At 51.9% G+C, this 16129-nt stretch overlaps 1 long non-coding RNA gene across 1 annotated transcript in view; it reads left to right on the forward strand.

The window, feature by feature from the left end:
- The window catches only part of LOC123836955 (uncharacterized), a 115273-nt gene extending 109182 nt beyond the window's left edge, over positions 1 to 6091 (forward strand). The window contains exon 11 of the long non-coding RNA XR_010413636.1: positions 5656 to 6091. This is a non-coding gene — a long non-coding RNA (uncharacterized LOC123836955). The remainder of the gene's footprint in view (positions 1 to 5655) is intronic.
- The last annotated feature ends 10038 nt before the right edge of the window (positions 6092 to 16129 follow it).

A 16129-nucleotide genomic window follows, 5' to 3' on the forward strand; every position in this document is an offset into this window, starting at 1 on the left:
GGCTGCCTTGCCCTCAGAGCCCCAGGCAGGACCAGAGCCGGCTTCCTGCGGGCCACACCCACTCGAGAAGGGCGAGAAGCCCACCACCACTGTGGGGAGAGGAGCATCGCCCACCCACCTCCTCCTGTAGGCATTCCAGAGTCCCCTTCCCTCCCTGGCCAGAGCTGGTTTTCTCTGCCCTGGGTTGGGGCCCGTGAGAAATTCAGAGCAGGGGCAGACAGAGGCCCTCAGGATGGCAGACACAGTCTTGTCCATGGGGTATAGGCAATAATAAAAGCTAACATTCCTTAAGCACCTCCCAAATGGGGCGCTTTATATAGATTAACCCATTTAATCCTCACAACCGCCCTATGACGTCAGGATAGCAGTCCCCCCTTACCCAGGGGGGAATACCTCCCAAGACCCCCAGTGGATGCCCGAAACCACGGACAGCACTGAAGCCTATATACACTATGTTTCTTCCCACACATACATACCGATGATAAAGTTTAATTTATAAATTAGGCACAATAAGAAATGGACAACAGGGCGCCTGGGTGGCTCAGTTGGTTAAGCGACTGCCTTCGGCTCAGGTCATGATCCTGGAGTCCCGGGATCGAGTCCCGCATCGGGCTCCTTGCTCAGCGAGGAGTCTGCTTCTCCCTCTGACCCTCCCCACCTCATGCTTTCTCTCTGTCTCAAATAAATAAATAAAATCTTTAAAAAACAAACAAAAAAAGAAATGGACAACAATAACTAACAATAAAATAGAACAATGTAACCACATACGGCTATCAAAAAGTTACATGAATGTGCTCTCTCCCTCAAAATATCCTATCGTACTTACTCACCCTTCTTCTTGTGATGAGTGAGAGGATAACGTGCCTACATGATGAGAAGAAGTGAGGGGAATGGCGCAGGCATTGTGACACAGAGGTAGGCTGCTGTTGACCTTCTGATCCCATGCCTGAGGGAGGATCACCTGCTTCTGGGCCATGGTTGACTGTGGGTAACTGAAACCGCAGAAAGCGAAACCGCGGGTAAGGGGAGAACTCCTCTACTATAATATCCACATTCTACAGATGAGGAAGCTGAGGCCCAGAGTGGCCGAGGAACTGGTTCGAAGTCTCACAGCTAGGAAGTAGGTTGGGAAGCCAGGCATTCTACCCCAGAGCCTTAGCTCTTGCCCTCTGCTCCTGAAGAGCCTAATACAGTAGCCACTAAACTCATGAGACGAGTGATCTTCCCTGACTTATGGGGTTACAACCTGACAAACCCACTGTAAATGGGAAATACTACGAGTTGAAAATGCATTTAATATACCTAACCTCCTGAATATCATAGCTCAGGATGGGCTCAGAACACTTACATTAGCCTACAATTGGGTGAAATCATTTAACACAAAGCCTATCTTATAATAAAGTGTTGACTATCTCGTGTAATCTATTGAATACTGAAGGTGAGAAACAGAATGGTCGTATGGGGAAGAATCATTGTAAGTGTATGGGCTGTTTGCCCTCGCGATCGCGAGGCTGACTGGGAGCTGTGACTGCCGCTGCCCAGCATCATGAGAGAATATTCTACCACTTCTTGCTAGCCTGGGGGAAAGATCCAAGTTCAAAATTCCAAGTACAGTTTCTCCTGAATGCGTGTCACTTTTGCACCATCATAAAGTCAAAAAATCGTAAGTTGAACCATCATCAATCAGGAGCTTCTGCATTTAACTTTGCACTAAAATTCAATACAGCTAAACACTCAGTTCCTCAGCTGTATCAGCGACCTTTCAAGGGCTCGATAGTCACACGTGGCTAGGGGCTACCATATTGAACATTTCCATCGTGGCAGAAAGTTCTTTTGGACAATGCCAGTCTACAAATTACTGCCTCTGAAGAATCAAGAGGGAGCAATGGAAAATCATTCTTCAGTTGATAGACTAAAACAATAATTAACAGTATGATAATAATGGCTATAATTTACTGAGAGCTTCCTACGTGCCAGGCGCAGTGCCAAGCTCGTAATCTTTACCCAATCCCAGGCTCAGGAAGGTCACCCAGGGTCAGAGTAGTCAGGAAGTGAATTGAATCCAGGTCTGGGTGACCCCAGGCTGGTCCTTTCCCCCCCTCCTGCTCCGCCTCCTGCTGTGTCCCCAGGAGTTTATAGTCCCTGGGGAAAAGAGGGGAGGGCAAATGCATGCATTTCACAAGACCAGGGATTAAAGAAATCGGCGCTTAATTAACAGCATCATGTTTCCGCAGGCCCACTGACCAGAACATTGCACTAATGAGGTCAAGGTCTTGATTTTGAGCCCTGTGAACATCACTTCACTTCGCACAGAGAGAGGCTCTTTCCCTGCCCTAACGGCTGCATCCTGCCCCCAGATACTGTGATTAGAAGGCTGGGAGAGTGTGGCTGTTTTAGCAGGGCCCATGGCCTGCTATCAGAGGCTCAGTCCAGGGCAATTTGCTTCAGGCAGGGTGGCGCTGGAGAAGAGGGGTGTTAAATGCTGGCGGGTGCATGTCTTCTGGACAATAAATGGGATGGGAATGTCTTCCACTTCTGGAAAGGATGGGGTTAGCAGAAAGCAAGTTCTGAATGTGGGAAAAAAAAAAAAAAAAGATGTAGCAGAAGATTCAACAGAGCTTCTGAGACTTGCTTCCCCTTAGGTAACACTTTGGGGGGCTATGCGGTTTATAGGGACTTTTGAGGGCTTGAGGGTGGGGAGAGCTACCTTAGTATCCCACAAGGATTGTTCTATTGTTGGGAAATTTAGCTCCAGTGATATGTCAACTCCCACGTGTCCTCTGGGGAGATAAGGCCCGGTGAATGGCAAGACCAGGCAGTTGAGCTGAGAGCTGGACCTTCTGGACAGAGCTGAGATAATGACGGTTCAGTGCCTACATGGGGCCAGATGTGTAATAGGTCTCAGGAGATGTTAGTTCATTCAGATGATCTCTCTCCTTTAAGCAACATTTCCCCGGAGCCAGCACACCATCAGGTTTGGGAGACTCTGATTATGTAAGCCTTATGCCAAAAGCATGACCCAGTGACTGGCTGTGAGAGTCAGGGTAGACCAGGCTGTGCTGCAGTAACAGATGAACCCGTGAATCTCAGTGGATCCATGCCACCAAGGTTTCTGTCTTGCTCACACACTTTAGCCCAGGCAGATTGGCCGGGGCTCTGCTCCACATAGTCGGTTAGGGACCCTGGACGTTGGATATATCAAATTTCAACACGTGGCTTCCACGGTTGTGCCCACAGGGACAGAAAAGAGCAGGAGAGCTATGTACTGGTTCTCTAATGCTTCAGCTCAGAAATGACAGACAACATCTCCATTCACAGCCTACTGGCCAGGACTACTCTTGTATTCCCATCTGATGGTGAGGGGGCCGGGGAGTGGCGGGAAGCACATGGGCCCGTGGTGAGTAATAACTGCCTCTACCACTCCACCACTCTCCCTCTCAAGATCCCATTTTCCTCTCCTATAAGAGAACTCTGAAGGGTCTTTTAGCTCTGGGGTTCCAGGTCTCCATGGAATGTTATTCCACAGACATTTCTTAGGTGTCCTACCAAAATGTGGACGGTGCTCAGTTGAGTTTGACCCTCCTCTCTCAGAGGTGGATTTGATTTGTTTTAAAACAATCAAAAGTTATTTGACGACCCAATTTAAAAAGGGACAAAAGACCTGAATAGACAGCACATCAAAGAAGAGAGATACCTAAATGTATGAAATAGACATGAAAAGAAGCTCAATGTCATTTGTCATTAGGGAAATGCAAATTAAAACAATACCAAGAAATCACAGCATACCTAATCAAATGGCCAAAATTAAAAAAAAAAAATTTGACAATATCAGTTGCCGGTGAAGATGTGGAGCAACAGGAACTCTCATTCATCACTGATAGAAATGCAAAATGGTACAGCTGCTTTGGAAAAGAGTTTGGCAGTTTCTTATAAAACAAAAATACTCTTACCATATGATCCAACCATTGCACTTCTAGGTGTTTCCTCAACTGATTTTACAACTTAGATCCACACAAAAACCAGCCCATAAGTATTTATAGAAGCAATTTATTCAGAATTAACAAAAATATCATTGCCAAAGTAACCAAGATGTCATTTAATGGGTGACTAGATAAGCCATGGTATATCGACTCAGTTTAATAGTATTTAGCAATAAAAAGAAATGAGCTATCAAGGCACACAAAGACATGCATGAATCTTAAATGAGTATTGCTGAGTGAAAGAAGCCAGTGTGAAAAAGCTACACACTGTATGATTCCGTTATATGACATTCTGGAAAAGGGGAAACTATAGAGATGGTAAACTGATCGGGGTGGTGGGGAGAGTTGAACTGATAAAGCACAAGAAGTATTTCAGGGTAGTAGGACTATCTGTGTGATACCGAAATGGTGAATACATGACACAGTGATTGTCAAAACCCCCAGAACTTAACAGTACAAAGAGTGAGCCTCAATCTATGCACATTAAACAAACAAACAGACAAACAAACAAAAAAACACTTAGGAGATTGGGAGGTCATAGGACAGAATGTAGAACATGACAAAAGAATCTAACTGTTTTACAAAAATTTTAAAACCACCTCACTGAAGGGAATGGGAAGAAAGATGCTAAGTCACTCTGGAAATCAGTGCAGTCCATAAGAGCAAAGACAAAGGAACAGCACGTAAGCACTGTACTCTAGTTGATCAGGTTGTTTCCCATAGAAATACAGGTTAGCAATCTGAAATAATATACATGTATACTGGAGTTGAGCAATTAAGGAAATGGATAGCAGATGGTGGGAGCCAGGTTTCTCGCTGTTGGAATGAAAGGCTACAGACAAGTTAAGGGGAGAAGGCTGGAATGATCATGTGGTAATAGAGTTGGGGCCATGTATAGCTTAATATAGATACAGATGTTTACATAAGCAATACTAATAGAAATGTATATATACATGGGTTAGTATACACACATATATTTCCTTTCTTTGTCAACTGGGAGGGTCTATAAGCAACTCTAACCCAATACCAATAAGCACACCTAGCACTCAGATCTTGGTTTCTATACCCCAGGGCTCCTTGTAGTAAAGGCTGATTCTGGGCCTGGGGCAGGAAATATACAAGATGAGCCCAGAGTATCTCGTGGTGTCAGAAAGTAAGGAAGTGCTCAAAAAACCCCAAAGAAGCCAACTAAAAGGAATCCCAGTGGCCAAAGATGGAACAATTTGAGAAATGAAATAAAGTATTTTGGATTATAACTTGAAGTATAAAATAAATCTCCACGAGTCCATACTGATATAAATAAGTGGTTGAATAAATAAATGTGAACGAGGAGACAGATCTCCTATGCAGAACTGAATTCCAAATAATTATGTAGATGTTTCACTCTCAAGGAGGGAGAACATAGCTCCTCAGCCCTCCGTGTAAGCTCTGCATAGTGACTTCCTTCCAAAGAGAACAGTGTGGAAAGAGCTGGGGCAGGGGGTGGGGGGGGGGATGGAAGGGGGTGGGGGAGAGTATCTTTAAAGTGGAGAAAACTGACAAACACCACCTCAGCCAGATGATCAAGGTCAATATCCACAGCAATAAGTTATGTTGGTGATTTGTACCCTTGATATGATGTGAGGAAAATGGTACTTTATCTCTGTATTCTTCCTTCATAAACTGCTAACTCAAGCCCAATCATGAGAAAAGCACCAGAGAAGTCTAACTGAGGACATTCTACAGAAACACCTGACCAGTACTCCTCAAAACTGTCAAGGTCATCCAAAACAAGGAAATGAGGAACTGTCACAGCTAAGAGGAGCTTAAGGAGACGTGACAACTAGATGTAACTCAGTATCCTGGATGGGATCCTGGAAAAGGAAAAGGATATTAGTAAATCTGAAAAAAGTATGGACTTTAGTTAATAATAATGTATCAATATGAGTTCATTAATGATAACAAATATACCATACTAATTAAGATGTCTACTATAGAGGAACATGGGTGTGGAGTATATGGGAACTCTGTATTGTCTTTGCAATTTTTCTCTAAGTCTAAAAGTATTCTAAAGCGAAGAGTTTCTTTTTAAAATGTTACTTGAAATCAAGTTCAAAGAATAATTGGATTAAATTGGGTAAAGAAAAAAAGTTTGATTCTGATGTGATGAGTTTAATTGACTTTAAAAGTACGTGTGAGTGAATCAAACCACAGGAAGCCAGGCAAGAATGCTCTAGAGGCAGGGGATGCTTCAGGGTGGATTCATCACAGCTGAAGCCACTGGAAGGAAGGGGCCCACGGCACTGGGATAGGGCAGAGACAAAGACTTGCTTTCTGGCCTTTTCCATGTTGTACCTGTTGATAGAAATAAAATGTAAATCAAAAACAAGAACAAAAATGTACCGAGTGAGCAGCATGATCAGAGTAACTACTCTCTTCTGAGGTAAACTTTTTGAAGGATAACCTCACTCGCTTACTAAAACCCCACCGGAACCCTTTCTGACCCCACCTAACAGAGAACGGGTTGCTCCTTGTTCCCTGGGCGTGCGGGTGGGCGGACAAGGTGGTGCAGGGGACAGAGCTTGGCCCACAGACCCCCGGCCCACTCGCCGGCTGTGTGACCTGGGAGAATAGCCAGCCTCTCTCAGCCTCCGATTCATCCTCGCTGATGCGGGGCCAGAAATCCCCACCCACCCGGTGGTGGTGGTGGTGGGAAATTGGAGAGCATGTATGCGAGTTAACAAGGCCTTCAGTGAATGCTGGCGACTACTAGCGGAAGAGCTGGAGGGCAAGTAGATTAATCCAGACGGACTGGACTGGGTTGTGTAGACTATGAGAGGAAAGAAGGCCTTGTTGACTGGGCCGGAACGGTTGAGGGGTGCGCTCCTGGTACAGGAGTGGCAGGAGAGAGCACAGGAAGCAGATGGAGGGGCAGCCCCAGCAGCAGGGGAGGTGGAGGCCTGGAGGGGCCAGGGAGGAGGCTCTGAGGTGGGCCGGGCCTCCACACCCTGGTGGTAAATCCCTCTAACGTTTGTCAGCCTCAGTGACCTCTTTAGTGACCCTGGTAACTTTTAAACCAAGAAAAAAGGGGATCGATGGTTCATCTGGAGAAAAAACATGGACCAAGACTAGAACTTGCACTAGAGCCAGAAAAGGGCCCCTGCTCTGAATGAATCTAAGGAACAGCTCAGGGATATTTCTGCTGGGAAGGCCTGAAAGGACTGCCTGTTCCCTGAGTCTGTCAGAGGCCTTGAGCCTCAGGTGGTCCAGTCTACCCTTCAAATAGGGAGGGGCTCCCCCATTCTGAGGAACAGAACTGTGCCTCCACTCCTAGAGTGGGCAAGAGCAAAGGAGGGGGCTGAGGACAGGAGCTGGGTCTCCACCTTCAGACTGGTGGAGGCAGTCTGTGGGCAGGGGCTGGCTCTCTCCCACACGCTGGGGGCTCCTCGGGAGCAGGGCTGAGTCTTCTTCCTCAGAATCCCGCATGGAGATCTGCCCCGGTGCATTCTGGGGCTGGGGGGCAAAAGCTCCTTCTTCCTTGAAACAGTGCCCTCCACAAAGCAGGTCAAAGGGCCAGGGCTAAAAGAAAACAAGGAGGAGATTTTTGTTGTTCTGCTACTTTCCATAATTTCAAAACACGTTTTTCCTGGCCTGTGAGAATTTGCCTCCCTTGGGTCATGCCAGGCCCTTGGTTGGGTAGCAGCAGAAAATCGCCAAGGACCTGGTTCTTGCCAAAATAAATCCCTCTCCCGACCATCGTGGCCTGCAGAGCTGAGGCAGGCCCACCCAGCCCTGCATGGCAGGGTCTTCCCGGGGCCGCCAGGCTGAGGCCATGGTAAATAGTTTAGCCGTGTTTATGTAGCAGTAATATGCGTGTTACCTTTCACAGCAACCGCATTCCAGAGGGCAATCGCGGGTGATTTACCTCGTCCCTAGCGGCCGCCAGTCCCCGCAGTGGGTGGGTGGCCTCTGGGGCCCAGCTCTGCTGTCCCGGGAGGGCTGTTTTTTAAAAAAGCTGCCCCTACCTGGCCGTGCCCCACCATGTGTGTGTTCTCAACCTGGGGATTCCTCAGCAGCTTCCCCAGGGGCTTCTGTGGAGTCTGACGGGAATTGTCAGGGGCCACACCCTCCCCTCTTCTCGCCTCTCAGGCCAGAGCGGCCAGGGTTTGGAGCTTGCCCATCACGTTCATGGAGATGGATGGATACAGGCCCCAACCCTGTTCTCCGTACTAGCCCTGGCGCCCGATGCAGCAGCCGCCCCCAGCCAGGGTACTAATAACAACTCACCTTTGTCGAACCCTTACTAGGTACCAAGCACCGATTTCCATGCCTTGTAGCTGATGAAGGAAGTGCTGTCGTGAGCCCCTTTTACAGACAGTAAAACTGAGGCGAGGAGAGTTTATGGAACTTGCCCAAAGACACACAGTGAGTGAGGGGCAGAGTCTGGGAGCCTGAACTCCCAGCCACCACGCTTCTCCCCCTGTCCCAGGCCGTGAGCAAGCCCGGCTCCTGGATGGGGTGGGGTGACTGGCTCAGAGATGAAGTCCAAGCAGCAGAGGATGGCCCCTGTGCATGCCGGTACTCACCAAGTGGGCACGGGTGCCTCCCGCACAGAACATGCACAGTGTCCCCCGCCATGTGCACCCACAACCAGACCTCCATACTTCCCCTAGATCTAGATCTAGATCTTCACCCTCTATATGCGAGTTCACCCTGTACACGTGTGTTCCTCACACATGCATTCCCACAAGGACACGCACACACACAGGTGTGCATATAACGCGTGTGTGCAGGGAGTATGTTCTGCCGCTTTGCTCACCAAGAGCATACGTCCTTTCTTTGACCTTCGAGCTAAGTGTCAGCCCTAAGACAAACGGCAGGAGTCAATGTCCTCTTACCTCATGTGTTCGCTCAACCAATATTTCCTGAGGACCCACTGTGTGCGGAACCTTATGCTGGGGACCGTGGTGGCAGGCGCAACCTGGGGCTCAGCCCAGCCCCTTAGGGACACCTTATGCAGGGCAGAGACAGGCCAGGAGCTTGTGGACACAGTCATCCCTGTTGCCAAGGGTCCGCCTGCGGGGATGCAGGCTCAAAGTAGGCAAGAGTGTGCTCCTCTCTGGTGACGGCATACCTGCCTCCGGAGGCCAAGCTACCTGCCAAGTTCTGGGCACCCACAGACTTTGAGCTTTCCTGCAGGCTTGAGGTCTATGGGCAGCCCAGCTGTGGACTCTGGATATGTCTGGCAGGGCCCAGAGCCTCTCCCCAGCATCCTCAGAGTGGATGAGCAGCCAGGTGGGTATGAGTCACCAAGCAGGCCCAGCACTGCCCGCCCGCCTGCCTGCCATCGCAGCAGTGTGCTGTCCTGGCCTTGTCCACACGGCTTCCCAAAAAGTCCACAGCATGAGCCTTCCCGAGGCCTGGTCCTTCTGTCAGCCCTGCCGTGCCCTGCCCTGTACTGTGGGTTGCGCGGGCCCCACTGGGCCATGAGGGGCCAGACCTTTCACGTGGTATCTACTACCCAAGTGCCTTGCCAAGAAGAACCAGGAGCTGGGAGCCCGGCAAACAGCCTACTGGCCAGGACTGGCCTCATGAATATGAGACCCGAAGGGCCCACGCGTAAGAAGGCCCCGAGGTTGGCTTACAGCTCTGCTGCTGCCATCTTGAAATTCTTAATGGTTTTGAACAAGGGCCTGGCAAACTGTGTAGGCTGCCCTGCCACTGGCTGAGGCCTTCTGTGGGTGAGCCTGGTGGGGCCCTGCCCCCTCCCCACCTTCCTGCTGCTCTGTGTGCCCCTCGGCCACCCTCTGCCCCTGCTAGCCCGACCTCCCGCCCTGGGCTGGCCCTGGCCGCTGGGATGTGGGCGGCTGTGGTTTCCCGGCGCCCACAGCGTGGCCGCAGTGTTTGAAGATGCACTTCAGTGGTGTCCTCAGACTGTGTTCCTTCTGTCGCCCAGCCTGCGGTCACCCTTGCCAGCTCCCACCCCATGGTTGTTTGCCAGCTGCCGCCCAGGCCGTAAGGAGCTGGGAAGGGGGGGCCCTCAGTCGGTAGCATACTCAGCTTCTGGTTCAGAGCCCAGGCAGAGACCACTCAACCCCAGCCCCACCCCGACGGCCACCAGCCGTAAGCTCTCTTGACCTCGGTTGCCTTAGCTGGAAAGTGGGGATCAAGACGTTTTCCCATTAGCATTGCTGGGAGGCTCCCCGGTGACACCCAGGGAGCACGGGCAGGAAGCCTGGCACAGAGTGGGGGCGAGGAGAGCGTTTAGTTTCAGCTGCTTAGTAGCTCAGCATTTACCGAGTGCCTCTGCAAAGCCGAGCCAGCCAAGGAGAGGCCCCTGCTGCAGGAGCTCCCGGTCGAGGTGGGGTGCGGGTGGGCGGCCGTAGGCAGAGCTAACAGCTTAGCTAGAGCGCAGACAGAATACTGGGGTGCGAGCTGGAATGTGGGGGGAGACCCAGGCCGAGCAAGAGGCTGTGACTTGCCTAGACCAGGACTCAGGAGTCTTGTGTCTTCACCTACCAGACACCCCGGGCTGACAGGCTCTGCCGTGTCTCTGGTTGCTCAGAAGGGACACCAGTCCTGCTACTCCGCAGCCGTGTGCTATGTGAATGGGCTGTGTTCCGCGCGGTCCGTCTTCAGGGCACGAGTTGAAGTCTTCTTGGTGGGTTGTGGATGTCATCTGTGCCTCTGCCCCCCTCCCTTCCGACCATCACTGAGAGCCTCCTGTGTCCCCAGCACCCGCAGAGGCTCAGTGGCCGTTTGTGGGACATACCACAGCAGTCCCCAGGGGACGACCCCAAGCCAACAGCCTGCCTTCTGCCTCCTTGGAGCAGCGACGGAGAGGCCAATGCCCCTCCGTTTATTTCCATGCCCCAGGGTTCCGGGCACCCCCGCGGGTAGTCTGAGCCTCCTCCACAGGAAAGCGATAGCCAGCTGCGGGGTCTCTGTGCGCACCACCCCTTCCAACACTAGGCCCCTCCTCCTGCCCATGTCTTGAGACCACCCCGTCTTCCAGGGGCCCAGCAGGCCCCGAACAGGGTTTGGCAAGGACAGGTCTGCCACGGGAATGGCTAATTGAAAGCAAAGAGTTGAAATGAAGGCCCAGTGATAAAGGGAGAACCTGGAGGCCACTAAAGGGAGTTTGGGCAGGGCCGTGGCCCGGCTGGCCTCATCTTTAGCAGCTCACTCAGCTCGGGTGCGGAGAGGGGCTGCGGGAGCCATGGCAGACAAGAAGGAGCCACAATAGTCCAGACACCCGCCTATGGGGGCCTGAACTCTCTGGATGGGTGGGGAGCCCCCCGGAGAGGTTTGGAGCTAGAGCTTTGCCCTCCTGCCGGCTGCACCCCCACAGCCTGGGAGCATCCATCCTTCCCTCGGTGGGCTCCTAGTCCAGCCTGTGGTCCTCAGGGTGTGGAACTGTTCAGCCTGGGAATCAGGTGGTTGAGTCCCAGGTCTGCCCCAGGCTGCAGAATAGATGAGGTTTTTTGTTTTTTGGTTTTTTTTTAGCTGTCCCTTGTTAACTCATAATTGCAATCATGTAACATTTAATAGAGACACAAAGTGATCCCCATCGCTGCCCCACAATCATTCATTAGCTAACAAGATGGAGTGGCTCATAAAAAAGGGCCCTTAAAAAAATTCTGGAGAAATGGAAAGCAGGAGGTGATGCAAGCCTTGGTTAACAAAGGCTGAGGGCCGGGAGGCGTGAGCGGGTGTGAGCAGAATAACCCAGCCCTGATAAGCCACAAAGCAGAGCCCGCTGCTCCCTCCTCCCTCTGCAGCCTGAGTCACAGAAGCCGGGGATGTGTTCAAAATCGAGCAATGTAATTAGCAGGTTGCATCATGCCCCTCGATTATAAATTACAACGGGCACAAAGAGGGAGAATGGAGGAGCAGGGATTATAGGGGTAACCCAATCCTGGTGCCCAGGAGGGGGGTGGGGGGGCCGGGAGCTACCACCCAGCCACTCAGGGACCCCAGGAGCCTCTGCCTACCCTGTCACGGGGCAACGACAAGGCCTGCTCAAAGCCTGCTTTGTGTGGCCTGGGATAATGATTTACAAACTTGAGGAATCAGGAGGTGCGAAAAGAAGACGACCCTCTTAACCCAGCCATTGTCTACCCCCTACTGGAATGCCCAGCATGCCGTGCGCCCATGCACCTGTGCACACGGATGCTATTTGAGGATGGTCCAGGTGAGGAGCCCTCAGAGGGGCTGGGTCGATAAGATCTAAAGGGGCTGAGCAGGGGGTTTGGAGACACCGTCAGGGATGACTGAGACTCAACAAACAGAGAGGGGCTGCAGCGATCTGCTGAGGCTTCCCTCCGTGGATGAGTGTGGGGAGGGGTGGGCAGGCATGGAACTCGGGGTTGATGACAGAGCCAGCTCTGTTCTAGGGGTCAGGGACCTGGATCAAGCCCAGGCTTTCCGCCAGCAGGCTGTGGGGGCCCAGACAAGCCATTTCTCCTCTCCAAGCCTATTTTCCCCCACTACAATCCATCAGCCGGCCGTCGGACCAGGGCAAGTCATTTCCCATCTCTGTGCCTCAGTTTCCCTACCAGGCCTTGCCAGAACTGGCCATGTGACCTGAAACAAGCTCACCTCCGTATAAATGGGGACCTCAGTTTCCCCATTTACAAAAGAGTGGTGACCCAGACCATCTTTCAAGTCTAGCTTGAAGGATTCTTCTGGTCTAGGGTGAACTTTTTGTCTAAAAGCTAAGCTTCACAGTTAGCCAGTGAACCTGCACCTTGGAGACCGGGGAGACGGGGCCGGGCAGCTCAGCAACCTGGCCACCTGTGTGAATCAGAGCCTAGGGAGGCAGAGCGAAGTCAGAGCCCAGGCACGCAGCAGGCTCGGGCAGAGCGGGGCCCTGGTGGCACGGTTCCCCCGGGGCCCGGGGAGACACACCCTTCACTTCCTCCTGGGGGCAAAGAGTTGGCCTTTTGCTCTGGCCTTTGCAAACAGCCTTCACACCGCAACATTTTCCTAGCAGCCCTATTCTTGGGCATAGGAAATAATCCCATTAACTTTATTATCTCTGCAGAGGAAGGACAAGGGTATAGATCTGCCCTTAAGCTCAATGAACGTGCTCTCTCTTGAAAGGAAAACCACAGAGCTGGGGCAACTTGCTCTGAACAAGGCCTGGCCCCGGCCAGAGTTTTATTCTCAGGGTAGAAGAGATAGCACAGCTACCTCCTGAACGGGGGCCCTCAGCCACTCAGGGCCTCCATGTCTCCCCTCCGGGCCTCAGTTTCCTCAAATCTGAACTGACACAGAGCGACAGGTACTCTCGACAAGTAGGTGGAGGCTGGGATGGAATCCCAGTGACCACCGCCTTTCCTCAGACGCCAGTGCCGCCCTGCTGGCCTGTTGCCCAGGCCGCCAGCCTCAGCCCCCAGATCCCTTTGCCACTGTGCAGCCACAGGACCTTGTGAAAACCTATGACTCTGAGCACACTCCGGCCCTGCTTAAAGCCCACCGAAGCCACCCATCCCCAGGGTCCCAGGCCTGGCGCCTCCCTTCCTCTCCAGCTTCTTCCTCCTCCGTGTAACCCCAGTTCCTCTGAGTGGCGGGGCCCTCCCCAGCACACCCCAGGCGACTTCCCACCTCCACGCCTCCGCACGAGCTACTCCCACCGCCCAGGTTACCCTTCCCCTTGATCAGCTGAGCAGTTTAGATTCAGCCTTTAGGAACTCTGTGTCACCCCCTCCGAGAAGCCCTCCCCCACACGCCTCGGCTGTGCTTTCCCACCTGAGCAAAGCTCTATCTTCACAAGTGGGAGTCAGATTGAAAAGCCGTCTCTGTGCTGTGTCCTCACTAGGCCGTGAGCTCCCCTGGGGAGGAGGTGGGTGCCCCCACTCAGGGCCCTGCGTGCAGACAGTCAGCGCTCAGAAGTATCTTCTTTGTTGAACTGCTGCCTTTTCCCACAAAGGGGAAGAAGCGTATGTAGCCTTGAGCCCCAGGCCTGGCGGGTGAAGTCTAAAACCCTTGTTCATTCATGCATTCATTCATTCATTCATTCATTCATTTGTGTAATCTGAATACATGCTATGAGCCAGGAATGGGGGAAGTACCAGACCAAAAATTTCGAACATTTCCCTGAAGGCACTTCCAGGCTCCCCCATGAGCCCCTGAGCCCAGGGAGAAAGCTGTTCTTGAAGCTGTACCCCAGTGTGGGCAGACCCCTGGGGGGACAGTGGCAGCAGGAGGCCGTCCTGTCAGCTTAGCCCAGCAGGGCCTGCGCCTTATCGGCAGTGATCTCCTGGCTCCCTCAGTCAACAGAAGCTGGGTGTGAGGAAGTGGTGACAGAGAGGGGGCCATCTGGAGGCCTCTTCCCACCTGTCAGGAGCTCCCAGCACGTCCTCCCGTTGGTGAGGCAACCGTCCTTGTATCTGCACCGCCTAGGCAGGTGACAACTCTGCTCCCATGTCAGGGTGACATTAGATCCCTAAGTCGTGACCTCACTCAGGCGTCTGTCCTCGGGTCCTGTCTGTTTCTGAGCTGAGAGCCAAAATACCAGCAGAGACACAGCACCTGGATACCCTTCCCAAAAATGCCAAACACAGAACAAGCATGGCATCCCCATTTGATCAGAGAGGAACCTGGGATTCAGAGACATGGACACACCTACCTGAGGTCACACAGCTCATGTGAGCCTACTTCAGCCTGTAAAGTACACCCTTTCTTTCTTTCCCCACCCTTGGGGGCCTGAGCCGTGCTTCATATTTGGTCTTTACCGTGTCCAGTGTTGGTGCAAGTGTGGGTGACAATAATACCTGCAACTATTAGGCACCGACGATGTACCCAGCACAGTTCCAGTTATTTTATTTACATGCATTCAATCATATTTATTGAGTGTAGGCACTGTTCTAGATGCTGGAGATATGGCATTAAGCAAAGCATACAAAGCCCTGAGGAAGCTCACATTCTAGTGGGAGAAGCAGAATAAGCCAAGAAGTGAGTAGACAGACAATAATCTAGGTGGTAAAAAGTAAATCGGGAGAAGGGCTGATCAGCAGAGGCCTTTGATTTGGTGACTTTTGAGCAAACCCCTGAAGATGCTGAGAGAGGAGCATGGGACTCCCTGGGGGACAAAAATGCTGGGCAGAGAGGACAGTAAGTACAAAGGCCCTGGGGCAGGAACAGGTGTGGTGTGTTCAAGGAACAGCTAGGAGGCCACTGTAGTTGGAGCAGAGTGAAGGAAGTGCAGGGCAAAGGAAGTGAGGTACTGTGTCATTGTGTGTTAACTCATTTAGTATCACAACAATGCTGAGCACCGGGTACTATTGTTATTCCCTTTAGCTGATGAGGAACCTGGGGTACAGAGAAGGAAAGTAATCTGTCCAAAGTCACACAGCAGGCATGTAGCTCCATCCTGATGATTTATGAGCATCCTTCATGGCCCAGAGCACTGGTTCCCAGTCCCCGGGATTAAAGAGAATCACCCAGGGAGCTCAGGAAGAATCCAGATCATCAGTTTCCTATTTTCAACAAAGCTGCCCAGGTGATTCTCACGGAATCTTCATGAGCCCAGCTTTGGTGAGCCATTGGGCAATGCCTATGGGCAGCCTGGAGCAGAAGAGTGAACACTCGGCCTGGAGCCTGACCTTAGTGCGTCTCTAATCTCTGAGTGGCTGCAGTCTCTCTGGACCTCAGTCTCTTCATCTGTGAAATGAGAAGACTGAACTCCATCAGTGAATTCCCCACACTTTTTAGCAGTAGAATTCTCCCTCAGTCAGGCCTTAGGGGGAGCCTGAGATACAAAACAGGTCAGAGGAGCTTTATTGGGGGTGGGGTTCAGCCCCTTGGCAGCCTCTAAAGCACGATTTATCCAGAGAGCATAGGCACATGGTCAGATAGCTTCGAGTTCCAGATATCCATGCTGGATCCTCTTCCCAAAGCCGTGGCCCCTGGAATGGGCCCCAATCCCCGGCGTGGGTTCTGTAAATCCTGTTTCGGGAGCACTCCAAGGAGCTTGCTCCAAACCCCGGCTCCTTGTCCTGGAGAGGTCTGCGTGCAGATAACGGGGTGGGGGGTGGGTGGAGAGGGACCTGGGCTGGACACCAGCCTCTTTCAGCTTGCCAGGTTCCTCTGCCTGCTTGCCATCCTTGCTGGGGAGGGGGGGAAGTGGCATGTCCTAAATGCTTGGGGTGATCCTTGGACCAGTG

The sequence above is a fragment of the Mirounga angustirostris genome, unplaced genomic scaffold (assembly GCF_029215605.1).
Source record: "Mirounga angustirostris isolate CCGP_5_RB_7025 unplaced genomic scaffold, mMirAng1.0.hap1 SCAF_8, whole genome shotgun sequence".
NCBI lineage: Eukaryota > Metazoa > Chordata > Mammalia > Carnivora > Phocidae > Mirounga > Mirounga angustirostris.